We start from the raw sequence: 12,947 nt of genomic DNA on the forward strand, positions 1-12,947 counted from the left end.
AAGTGCTGGGATTACAGGCTTGAGCCACCGCGCCCGGCTAATTTTATATTTTTAATAAGAGACAGGGGTTTCTCCATGTTGGTCAGGCTGGCCTCAAACTCCTGACCTCAGGTGATCCTCCCACCTCGGCCTCCCAAAGTGCTGGAATTATAGGAGTCAGCCACCACGTTCGACCTGTAATCTTTTTATTCTTATATCATCTTTTTATGTTTATCCTTTAAGTTTCTTTCTGCTTAAGGCATGTGTCTTAGTCTATTTGGGCTTCTACAACAAAATACCTTAGATTAGGTAATTCATAAACAATAGAAATTTATTGCTCACAGTTCTGGAGGCTGAGGAGTCTAATATCAAGGCACCAGTAGGTTTGGTGTCTGTGAGGGACTGACGGCTCTCTGCTTCAAAGATGTCACCTTCTTGTTGCATCCTCATAGCAGGAGGACAAGAGAACTCTCTGGAGTCTTTTATGAGGACACTAATCCCATTCATGAGAATGGAGCCCTCATGATTTAATCACTTCTCAAGGGCCCTATCTCTTAATACTATCACATTTGGTATTAGGTTCCAACACTAATTTAGGGGGACACTGCTGTCATTTGAATGTTTCCCCTCCAAAATTCAGGTGTTCCCAATGCAGTAGTATTGGGAGGTATATAGTGACCCCAGCCAGTGAGAAGTGAAGGGTAGACTGCTCCCAGCAAAGCAGCTGGGAAGGGTTGCCCTGTTGGGTTTTGGACTTACTTAGGACCTGTTACCCCTTTCTTCTTTCCTATTTCTCTCCTTGGAATAGCAATGTCTATCCTATGCCTGTACACTGTTGTGTTTTAGAAGCACATAACTTGTTTGATTTCACAGGTTCACAGCTGAGGAGGGATTTGCCTCAGGATGAACCATGTATTGGCTCCCATATCACTCAACTTTAGACTTTATAAAGCTGATGCTGGAATGAGTTAAGATTTTAGGGGCTATTGACATGGAATGAATGTATCTTTATGTGAGAAGGACATGAATTTGGGTGAGGGGGCAGGGCTAGAATGCTATGGTTTGAATGTGTTTCCCTCCAGAATTCAGATGTTTCCAGTGCAGCAGTATTGGGATGTGTGACCATTTTTATAAGGATACCTGTGAGGGCAGAGCCCTCATAAATGGGATTAGGTGCCCTTATAAAATGGCATGACAACTCCAGGTATGGTGGCTCACACCTATCATCCTGGCATTTTGGGAGGCAAGGTGGGTGGATCATGAGGTCAGGAGTTCAAGACCCGGTTCACCAGCATGGCAAAATGCTGTCTCTACTAAAAATACAAAAATTAGCCAGGAGTGGTGGTGGGTGCCTGTAATCCAAGCTACTGAGGAGGCTAAGGCAGAAGAATCATTTGAACCTGGGGAGGGAGGTTGCAGTGAGCTAAGATGGTGCCATTGTACTCCAGCCTGGCCAACAAGAGCAAGACTCCATCTCAAAGAAAAACAAACAAACAAAAATGGCATAACAAAGAAATTTGTCCCGTTTGCCCTTCCACCTTCTGCCATGTGAGGATATAATGTTCCTACTTTTTGGCCAGTGCAGCCCTCACCAGACAACATACCTGCTAGTACCTTAGTCTTAGGCTTCCAAGCCTCTAGAACTGTGGTAAATAAATTTGTTTTCTTTATAAATTACCAAGTCAGTGGTATTTGGTTAGAGTAACACAAACCGACTAAGACAGACACTAACATTCAGACCATAGCAGCATGTTTAGGAAAGGAGGACTTCTTTTTTCTATCCAATTTGATAGTCTTTGTCTTTTAATAGACATTTTTATTTATTGGGAGTGTTATATCAGAAATCATTTCTACCAACTTATTTTGTTTTCTGTTTATCATCTTTTTCCTTTCTGGACATCTATTAGATTCCTAAAGCTATTTTTATACTGCCCCTCTCTCTTTTGCTATTTTGAAGAGCTACAGATCACATAATTATTATTTTGATAGTTACTCCTACATTTTTAACATCCACAGAATTATGTACTTTTCCACAGTATTTATAATTATTTAATATATCTCTCTCCTTTTCAAACTGGATAAAAACCTACACAAGATTCCAAGAGTACTGTATCTGAGAAAACATAGAAGGACCTAAAGTTGTTGTGTTCTGGAAAACTTTGTTAGTTCACTCAAGAAAAGATGATCATAATGCCAAAAACACTGATGTAGAAGATTCATGTGAAGCTTTACTTTCATTGTTAAGAAAAATTATCCTAAACTGGAAATAATACGAAAGCAAGCAGCGGTGGGTGTGGGTTTTTTTGTTTCTTTGTTTGTTTTCTTGAGATGGAGTCTCACTCTGTCACCCAGGCTGGAATGCAGTAGTGCAATCTCAGCTCACTGCAACCTCTGCCTCCCAGGTTCAAGTGATTCTCATGCCTCATTACAGCTGGGATTACAGGCATGTGCCACCACACCCGGCTAATTTTTGTATTTTTAGTAGAGATGTGGATCTCACCATATTGGCCAGGCTGGTCTCAAACTCCTGACTTTGGGTGATCTGCCTGCCTTGGCCTCCCAAAGTGCTGGGATTACAGATGTGAGCCACTGCACCCAGCTGTGGTGTGTTTTTTAATGTAGTAATGGAGCACTGTTTAACAGGTCTGCCCCCAGGATTATTTAATTCTGTAGGAGAATGTTCCTGTATTTGACTTTACTGTTTTCTCTTAATAAGAGCTCAAATACTGTGCAGTGCGTTGTCAACTTATAGATTTTTTTTTAGTATGTGGTAGAGATGTGATTATGTTCAGTAAAATAATCTATGGGGCTGGGCATGGTGGCTCACACTTTTAACCCCAGCATTTTGGGAGGGCAAGGCGAGTAAATTACCTGAGGTCAGGAGTTTCAGACCAGCTTGGCCAACATGGCGAAATGCTATCTCTAGTAAAAATACAAAAATTAGCCGGATGTGGTGGCATGCACCTGTAGTTTCAGCTACTTGGGAGGCTGAGGTAGGAGAATCACTTGAACCCAGGAGGCAGAGATTGCACCACTGCATTCCAGCCTGGGTGACAGAGCGAGACTCCATCTCAAAAAAAAAAAAAAACTATGATTTCATTACCCTGTAGGACATTAATGGATAATGGGTCTTGTATCTAATCCAGCAATCCTACTCCAGCATTATTTTTTGCGTGTAAATAATAATTTTTTCAAATGCTCTTAGAACCAGCTTATCAACCTGCTGGTTCTGTCATCAATTATTGAATGGAATAAAAGCTCTGATATAGATTCATTCTATATTGATAAGAGATCATGTTTTTAACTTTTGAGAATTTTTCTTTGACATGATAGTGTGTTCGAGTGAACAAATATATAAATTAATATTTTATATGATATTCAATTAATAAAGTATTAATTAGATATTAGATTATTTCATCTTGCTCCCTAAAAGTATATTTTTTAAGTGAGTCCAAAACTCTTTTATATATTCACTGTTTATTTACCTTGTATTGGGATTATATGCCAGAAGTAATTGATGATTTTGAGAACAGAAAGTGCAGTCTGGGGAGTATCTGAAAGGACATCTGATGAATTGACAGAGACTAGGAAGGGGCTGGAACTTTTTTCAGCAGGTGATGGGAACTACTGAAGTGTTTTAAGTGATGTGAGTTTTGAAAGATGATTTGGCAGCTGTGGAAAATGCGTGTAACACCAGTTGAGAGACTATTGTAGTGGCCCAGATAGGACCCAATGAGGGCTTAAACCAGAACAATGATAACAGGAATGGAAAAATGCAGTCAAATTTAAGGTAAAAATCAGCAAAACTGTCATTTTGCAGGTGCAAACAAAGGAGAAATCGTGAACAACTCCCATGTTTAGTCATCGTAGCCAGACTGGGGGGTGGAGGTGCTATTAACAGAGACAGGGAACACAGAAGGTGGATCAGGTTTGTGGCAGGTTGAGGAGCCTATGACAAGAACCGTGGGGCCGACACGCATTGCTCTTTAAATGATCATTGCCCCTTTAAAATTCTGCCCTTCCCCCTTAACCCACCCAGGCCCCTGCAGGATTTCCTTGCCCTAATTTACAGTCAGCACCAAAGCTTCTGAGCATGCGCTCAAGGAAGAGCTGGACTAATTAAAGCTCTCCTGAGGTTCAAGGTATTGCATCTGTGGCTCTTAGCAAAGAGTTCCATTTTTGAGAGCATATTTTTTCCAGCTGACCATTTTTTCTCATTTTTCCTTTTAAATCTTTTTCTTCCATAACTTTATAGTATCTGTATTTTTCTTTTATAACTGAAGGATAACATCTGGGTTGTTTTTTCTTTTAATGATAAAAAATTAAAATAATGTTTTGAATATAGCATCTATCAAAGATACTCTTTGATCCATGAGAGAAAAAAAGATTAACTTTATTTGGTCAGTTACATAAATCTTGGAAGCAAGTATAATCAGTCATGATCCTATTCTTTTTTTTTTTATTATTATACCTGTGCGCCTTACTACTGTGTCATGTCTTTTGTTTATAACCTGTGCACCTTACTACTGTGTCATGTCTTTTGTTTCATGGGTAATTTGGTGTCGCAGGTGGCTACTGAAATTTGGTTTGTAAGATAACAGACTTTCTAGATATCACATATTGTTATAAATCCTTGGAAATCAGTGTTCTATCCCAGCCTAAATGCACTGCCTTTTAAAAAAAAATATGAAGAACATTTATCCCTCTTCATAAGCCTTCATTCATGCTGAGATAACACTTTATAGTTAGATTGTCACAGCACCATACCTTAATAAAGATAGCTGAAGTATACATACATCTGTCAACATTAAGTTGATATAAACATAGAAAATACAATAGGAAGAAGCAGATCACAAGGAAGTCAGGAGATTTTGTGGGTAGATGCCTGGGAAGAAGGAGCAAATGACAAAAAGAAGAGAAGCAAAAAGAAAATGGATTAAGCAGTGAGGCGAATGTCATCTGGTCTGCCAAACCAACAACTGTCCTTCAAAAACATTGTTACATGGGTGAAAAACACATTAAAATAGATCTAAATTTAATATAGCGATACTGGCCATTTCCATGTCTCAAACCTTAGCCATAAAACAAGAGTATAAATGGAGTTAGCTATAAAATTCAGGAGGTTAAGGTAGAGAGATATGAAATATGAGAAAAATTAACTATTAATTATATTTAAATTTAGATAGTAGAGTATATTGCTTGCTAAGAGTCCAATTTTACATGTTGTCCAAGAGGCACTAAGCTTAGATAATAGTGCGTTCATTTAATTCAACAAATTCATTCCTGGGTGCCCATATTTAATGAAAATGTCAGTGTTGTTACTGTTTCTGTTGCTCATGCTATTTCTTACATGTGAGAGTTATATAACTAGGGAATACCGAGTGACATGATGAATTTGCTATATTCATGGGGGTCAGTAAACAGAGTGATTCAGTAGAATGGATGAAAAACTTGGCCTATGCAGGCACAAATGCCTCACAGTTTCCCAGGATTAAAATATGGATGCTTATTGGAACTTCCAGAACCGCTTCTATTGGTTGAGTATTGCACAAGGATGACAATGCCCTATATCAAAAATGTCAAGGCCAAGCGGGCTTTCTAAATTAAAACCAGCAATTTGCATTACTTTTACTTTTTTCCATTTTTATTTTTATTTTTTATTTTTCCGTAATTATTGGTGTACAGGTGGTATTTGGTTACATGAGTAAGTTCTCTAGTGGTAATTTGTGAGATTTTGGTGCACCTATCACCCGAACAGTATACACTGCACCCTATTTGTAATCTTCTATCCCTCTCCCCATCCCACTCTCTCTCCAATTCCCCGAAGTCCACTGTGTCATTCTTATGCCTTTGCATCCTCATAGCTTAGCTCCCACATATCAGTGAGAACATACGATGTTTGGTTTTCCATTCCTGAGTTACTTCACTTAGAATAATAGTCTCCAGTCTCATCCAGGTTGCTTCAAATGCCCTTAATTCATTTTTTTTTATGGCTGAGTAGTATTCCGTCATATGTATGCACCACAGCTTCTTCATCCACTCACTGATTGATGGGCATTGGATTGGTTCCACGATTTTGCAATTGTCAAAGGTTTACATGCTGCTGTAAACCTGCATGTACAAGTATTTCTTTGTATAATGACTTCTTTTTCACTGGGTAGACGCCCAGTAGGATTGCTGGATCAAATGGTAGCTGTACTTTTAGTTCTTTAAGGAATCTTCACACAGTTTTCCATAGTGGCTATACTATTTTACATTCCCATCAGCAGTGTGGAAGTGTTCCCTGATCACAGCATCCATGCCAACATCTACTGTTTTTTATTTATTTATTCTTTTTTATTATGGCCATTCTTGCAGGAGTTAAGGTGGTATCACATTGTGGTTTTGATTTCCATTTCCCTGATCATTAGTGATGTTGAGCATTTTTCATATGTTTTTTGGCCATTTGTATATCTTCTTTTGAGAATTGTCTATTCATGTCCTTAGCCCACTTTTTGATGGTATTGTTTGTTTTTTCTTACTGATTTGTTTGAGTTCATTGAAGATTCTGGATATTAGTCCTTTGTCAGATGTATAGACTGTGAAGATCTTCTCCCATTCTCTGGATTGTCTTTTTACTCTGCTGACTGCTCCTTTCCCCATGCAAAAACTCTTTAGTTTAATTAAGTCCCAACTATTTATCTTTGTTTTTATTTATTGCATTTACTTTTAGATTCTTGGTCATGAAATCCTTGCCTAAGCCAATGTCTAGAAGGGTTCTTCCAGTGTCTTCCTAAAATTTGTATGTTTTCAGGTATTAGATTTACAGCCTTAATCCATCTTGAGTTGATTTTTGTATAATGTGAGAGATAAGGATCCAGTTTCATTCTCCTACATGTGGCTAGCCAATTATCATAGCACCATTTGTTGAGAAGGGTGTCCTTTCTCCACTTTTTTTGTTTGCTTTCTTGAAGTTAAGTTGGCTGTAAGTATTTGGCTTTATTTCTGGGTCCTCTATTCTGTTCCATTGGCCTACATACCTATTTTTATACCATGCTGTCTTGGTGACTATGGCCCTATAGTATAGTTTGAAATCAGGTAGTGTGATGCCTTCAGATTTGTTCTTTTTGCTTAGTCTCGCTTTGGCTATGCAGGCTCTTTTTTGGTTCTGTGTGTATTTTAGAATTGTTTTTCCTTCTAATTTTGTGAAGAACTATGATGGTATTTTGATGGCGATTGCATTGAATTTGTAGATTGCTTTTGGCAGTATCGTCATTTTCACAATATTGATTATACCTATCCATGAGCATGGGATATGTTTACATTTGTGTCATCTATGATTTCTTTCAGCAGTGTTTTGTAGTTTTCCTTGTAGTTTTGACTCCTTTGTTAGATATATTCCTAAATATTTTATTTTATTGGCAGCTGTTGGAAAAGGGGTTGAGTTCTTGATTTAATTTTCTGCATGGTCGCTATTGGTATATAGAAGGTCACTACTGATTTGTTTATATTAATCTTGTATCCAAAAACTTTGCTGAAATTTTTTTTTTTTTTTTGAGATGGAATTTTGCTCTTGTTGCCCAGGCTGGAGTGCAGTGGTGCGATCTCAGCTCACTGCAACCTCTTCCTCTTGGGTTCAATCGATTCTTCTACCTCAGCCTCCCAAGTAGCTGGGATTACAGGTGCCTGCCACCATACCCAGCTAATTTTTTGTATCTTTAGTAGAGATGGGGTTTCACCATGTTGGGCAGTTTGGTCTTGAACTTCTGACCTCAGGTGATCTGCTTGCCTCTGCCTCCCAAAGTGCTGGGATTACAGGCATGAGCCACCACGCCTGTCCTGCTGAATTATTTTATCAGTTCTAGGAGCTTTTTGGAGGAGTCTTTAGGGATTTCACGGTAAACTATTATATGGTCAGCAAACAGTAACAGTTTGACTTCCTCTTTACTGATGTGGATGCCCTTTGTTTCTTTCTCTTGTCTGATTGCCCTGGCTGGGACTTCCAGAACAATTCTGAAGAGGAGTGGTGAGAATGGGCATCCTTGTCTTGTCCTAGTTCTCACAGGGAATACTTTCAGCTTTTCCCCATTCAGTATTATGTTTGCTGTGGGTTTGTCATAAAGGGCCTTTATTACATTGAGGTATGTCCCTTGTATGCCAATGGTTTTAATCATAAAGGGGTGCTGGATTTTGTCAAATGCTTTTTTGCATTTATTGAGATGATAGTGTGATTTTTGTTTTTAATTATGTTTATGTGGTGTAGCACATTTATTGGCTTGCATATGTTAAACCATCCCTGCATCCTTGGTATGAAACCCACTTGACTGTGGTGGATTATCTTTTTGATATTGTTGAATTCAGTTAGCTAGTATTTTGTTAAAGATTTAGCATATGTGTTCATTAAGGATATCAGTCTGTAGTTTTCTTTTTGGTTATGTCCTTTCCTGTTGTTGGTATTAGGGTGATGCTGGCTTCACAAAATGAATTAGGGAAGGTTCCTTCTTTCTTTATCTTGTGGAATAGTGTCAAAATGATTGGTACCAATTCATTCAATGTCTGGTAGAATTCTGCTATGAATCCGTCTGGTCCTGGACTACTTCTGTAGATAAGTTTTAAATTATCATTTCAGTCTCACTGCTTGTTATTGATCTGTTCAGGGTATCTAATTTTTTCTGATTTAAGCATGGAGGGTTGTATTTTTCCAGGAATTTATCCATCTCTTGTAGGTTTTCGAGTTTATGTGCATGAAGGTATTCATAGTAGCCTTGAATGATCTTTTGTATTTCAGTGGTGTCAGTTGTAATATCTCCTGTTTCATTTCTAAATGAGGTTATTTGGATGTTCATTCATCTTTTCAAAGAACCAATTTTTGTTTCATTTATCTTTTGTATTTTGTTTACTTGTTTCATTTCATTTAGTTCTGTTCTGATCTTGGTTATTTCCTTTCTTCTGCTGGGTTTAGGTTTGGTTTGTTCTTGTTTCTCTAGTTCCTTGAGGTGTGACCTTAGATTGTCTACTGTGCACTTTGAGTCTTTTTAATGTAGGCATTTAGGACTCTGAACTTTCCTCTTAGCATTGCCTTTGCTATATCCCAGAGGTTTTGGTAGGTTGTGTTATTACTGTCGTTCAGTTTGAAAAATTTTATAGGCTGGGTGTGGTGGCTCACACCTATAATCCCAGCACTTTGGGAGGCCGAGGTGGGTGGATCACAAGGTCAAGAGATCAAGACCATCCTGGTCAACATGGTGAAACCCCATCTCTACTAAAAATATAAAAAATTAGCTGGGCATGGTGGCACACACCTATAGTCCAGCTACTTGGGAGGCTGAGGCAGGAGAATTGCCTGAACCCAGGAGGTGAAGGTTGCAGCAAGCCAATATCACGCCATTGCACTCGAGCCTAGGTAACAAGAGCGAAACTCCATCTCAAAAAAAAAAAAAAAGAAAAGAAAATTTTTAAAATTTCCATCTTGATTTTGTTTTTGACCCAACACTCAGGAGCACATTGTTTAATTTCCATGTATTTGCATGGTTTTGAAGGTTCATTCTGGAGTTGATTTCCAGTTTTATTCTACTGTTGTCTGAGAGAGTGCTTGGTATCATTTCAATTTTCTAAAATGTATTGAGGATCATTTTATGGCCTATTATATGGTCTATCTTGGAGACCATTCCATGCATTGTTGAATGGAATGTGTATTCTGTGGTTTTTGGATGAAATGTTCTATAATCTATTAAGTCCATTTGTTCCAATGTATCATTTGCATCCATTGTTTCTTTGTTGACTTTCTTTCTTGATGACCCATCTAGTGCTGCCCTTGGAGTACTAAAGTCCCCCACTATTGTTGTGCTGCTATCTCATTTTTTAGGTCTATTAGTAATTGTTTTGCAAATTTGGGAGCTTCAGTGTTAGACACATATATGTTTAGGATTGTAGTATTTTCCTGTTGGACAACTTTTTTGTCTCTTTTAACTGTTATTGCTTTAAAGTTTGTTTTGTCTCATATAAGAATAGCTACCCCTGCTCACTTTTGGTGTCCATTTGCACAAAATGCCTTTTTCTACTCCTTTACTTTAAGTTTATGTGAGTCCTTATGTATTAGATGAATCTCCTGAAGGCAGCAGATAGTTGACTGGTGAGTTCTTATCCATTTTGAGGTTCTTTATCTTTTAAATGGAGCATTTAGGCCATTTACATTCAATGCTAGTATTGAGATGTAAGGTACCATTGCATTCGTCATGCTATTTTTTACCTGTGTACCTTGGATTTTTTGTTTTATGTTTTTGCCTTTTAACTTGTTTGTTTTATAGATCTTGTGTGATTTGTGTTTCCAGGATTTGTTTCAAGATTTAGAGCTCCTTTTAGCAGTTCTTGTAGTGGTGACTTGGTAGTATCGAATTCTCTCACCATTTGTTTGTCTGAAAAAGACTGTATCTTTCCTTCATATATTATGCTTAGTTTCACTGGATACAAAATTCTTCACTGATAATGGTTTTGTTTGAGGAGGCTAAAGATAGGGCTCCAATCCTGTCTAGCTTGTAGTGTTTCTGCTGAGAAATCTGCTGTTAATCTGTTAAGTTTTCCTTTATAAGTTACCTGGTGCTTTTCTCTCACAGCTTTTAAGATTCTTTCCTTCATCTTAACTTTGGATAACCTGATAACAGTGTGCCTAGGCAATTAGCTTTTTGCAATGAATTTCTCAGGTGTTCTGTGTGTTTCCTATATTTGGATGTCTGGGTCTCTAGCCAGGCTGGAGAAGGTTTCCTCAATTATTCCCCCAAATATGTTTTCCAAGCTTTTAGAATTCTCTGCTTCCTCAGGAACATCAATTATTCTTAGGTTTGGTCATTTAACATAATCCAAGACTTCTTAGAGGCTTTCTTTATATTTTCTTATTCTTTTTTCTTTATCTCTGTTGGATTGGGTTAATTTGAAGACCTTGTCTTCAAGCTCTGAATTTCTTTCTTCTACTTGTTCAATTCTATTGCTGAGACTTTCCAGAATATTTTGCATTTCTCTAAGTGTGTCCAGTGTTTCCCGAAGTTTTGATTGTTTTTTCTTTAAGCTATTTATTTCTTTGAACATTTCTCCATTCACTTATTGTATCATTTTTTGGATTTCCTTGCATTTGGCTTTGTCTCTTTCTGGTACCTCCCTAGTTAGCTTAATAACTAACCTCCTGAATTCTCTTTCAGGTAAATCAAGGATTTCTTCTTGTTTTGGATTGGATTAATTGCTGGCGAACTAGTGTGATTTTTGCAGGGGTGTTAAAGAGCCTTGTAATCAGAGTTGGTTTTCTAGTTCCTTCTCATTTGAGTAGGCGCTGTCACAGGGAAGATCTAGAGCTGAAGGCTGTTGTTCAGATTCTTCTGTCCCATGGGGTGTTCCCTTGATGTAGTACTCTCCCCCTTTTTCTTATGGATGTGGCTTCTGTAAGCAAAACTGCAGTGATGTTGTCTCTCTTCTGAGTCTAGCCACCTAGGGAGTCTGCCTCACTCTGGGCTGGTACTGTGGTTATCTGCACAGAGTCCTGTGAAGTAAACCATCTATGGGTCTCTCAGCTGTGGAGACCAGTGCCTGTTCCAGTGGAGGTAGCAGGGGAGTGCAATGGACTCCATGAGGGTTCTTCACTTTGGTGGTTTAATGCTCTATTTTTGTGCTGGCTAGCCTCCTGCCAGGAGGAGGTCCTTGCCAGAGAGCATCAACTGTGGTAGTATGGAGAGGAACCAGTAGTGGGTGGGCCCCTAGAACTCCCAAGATTATATGCCCTTTGTCTTCAGCTACCACAGTGGGTAGGAAAGGACAATCAGGTGGGTCAGGGCCAGGTGTGTCTGAGCTCAGATTCTCCTTGGCAGGTCTTGCTGCAGCTGAATTTTTGGGGTGTTTCGTGGGTCCTGCAGGAGCAGTCAGCTTCTTTCAGAGGGTCTGTGGATCCTCTTGGGATTGCTGGCTTGTTCTTGCAGTCAATCTGGAGCTAAAATTCACAATGCAAGCTTCTGCACACTGCTCTGTCCATCTGAGTCATCTAATCCTGCCTCCCATCCGCCACAATGATCTCTCTCCCTCTCCATTGCTTTTAGAAAATAGGAAACCAAAGTAGATTTCAGAGAATCAAGTTCGATACACTTAAGCTACTCAGGCTGAGAAAGGAGAGGTCCCAAATCCTAAACCATTCTGAAAATCATCAGTATTAGAATGCATTCAGCACATGGTTGCTGAGGACCTACTCTGTACTGAGCACTGTTCTAGAGATAATACAGTGTTAAACCAGACAAAAACCCTCCTGTGGAGCTTGCATTCCAGTGAAGACTTTTTCTTCTTGGCAGTAGTTCCAGATGGGATGGGTGGGGTGACGGCAAGGAGAAGGAGAATGAAGTTGTAGACTGTGGAAATTGCATGCTTGCACTATTATCTGATCATGAAATAAAAACACAAACAATGTGATGTCCATGCGTTATGACTCATGCCTGTAATCTCAGCATTTTGGGAAGCCGAGGCAGAAGGATCACTTGAATCCAGGCGTTCAAGACTAGCCTGAGCAGCATAATGAGATGTCATCTGTACAAAATATTTTTAAAAATTAGCTGGACATGGTGGCATGCACCTGTAATCCCAGCTACTTGGGAAACTGAGGTGGGAGGATCTCTTGAGCCAGGGAGGTCAACGTTGCAGTGAGCCCTGACTGTACCACTGTACTCCAGCCTGAGCCACAAAGCAAGACTCTGTCTCAAAAATAATAATAAAATCACTAAAAAACCCGAAGCAATGTGAACCAAGTAGATTATAAAGAAGGATGATATCCATTAAGTCTTCTTCATTCTCATGGCTCTTGTCCCTGTGTTTATCTGCCTTAAAAATGTAGCCAAATCTCTCTCTCTAGTGAAAATCACTTAGTAGAAAGTTACATTAATGCACAAATTCACAAAGAGAATTTGCATGATTTTCAGAACCAAATTAATCCCTAATTTACTGGCATACAGCTATTTGAGCCA

Source organism: Sapajus apella, unplaced genomic scaffold, assembly GCF_009761245.1.
Source record: "Sapajus apella isolate SASKATOON/1434 unplaced genomic scaffold, GSC_monkey_1.0 scaffold69, whole genome shotgun sequence".
In the NCBI taxonomy this organism is placed as follows: Eukaryota; Metazoa; Chordata; class Mammalia; order Primates; family Cebidae; genus Sapajus; species Sapajus apella.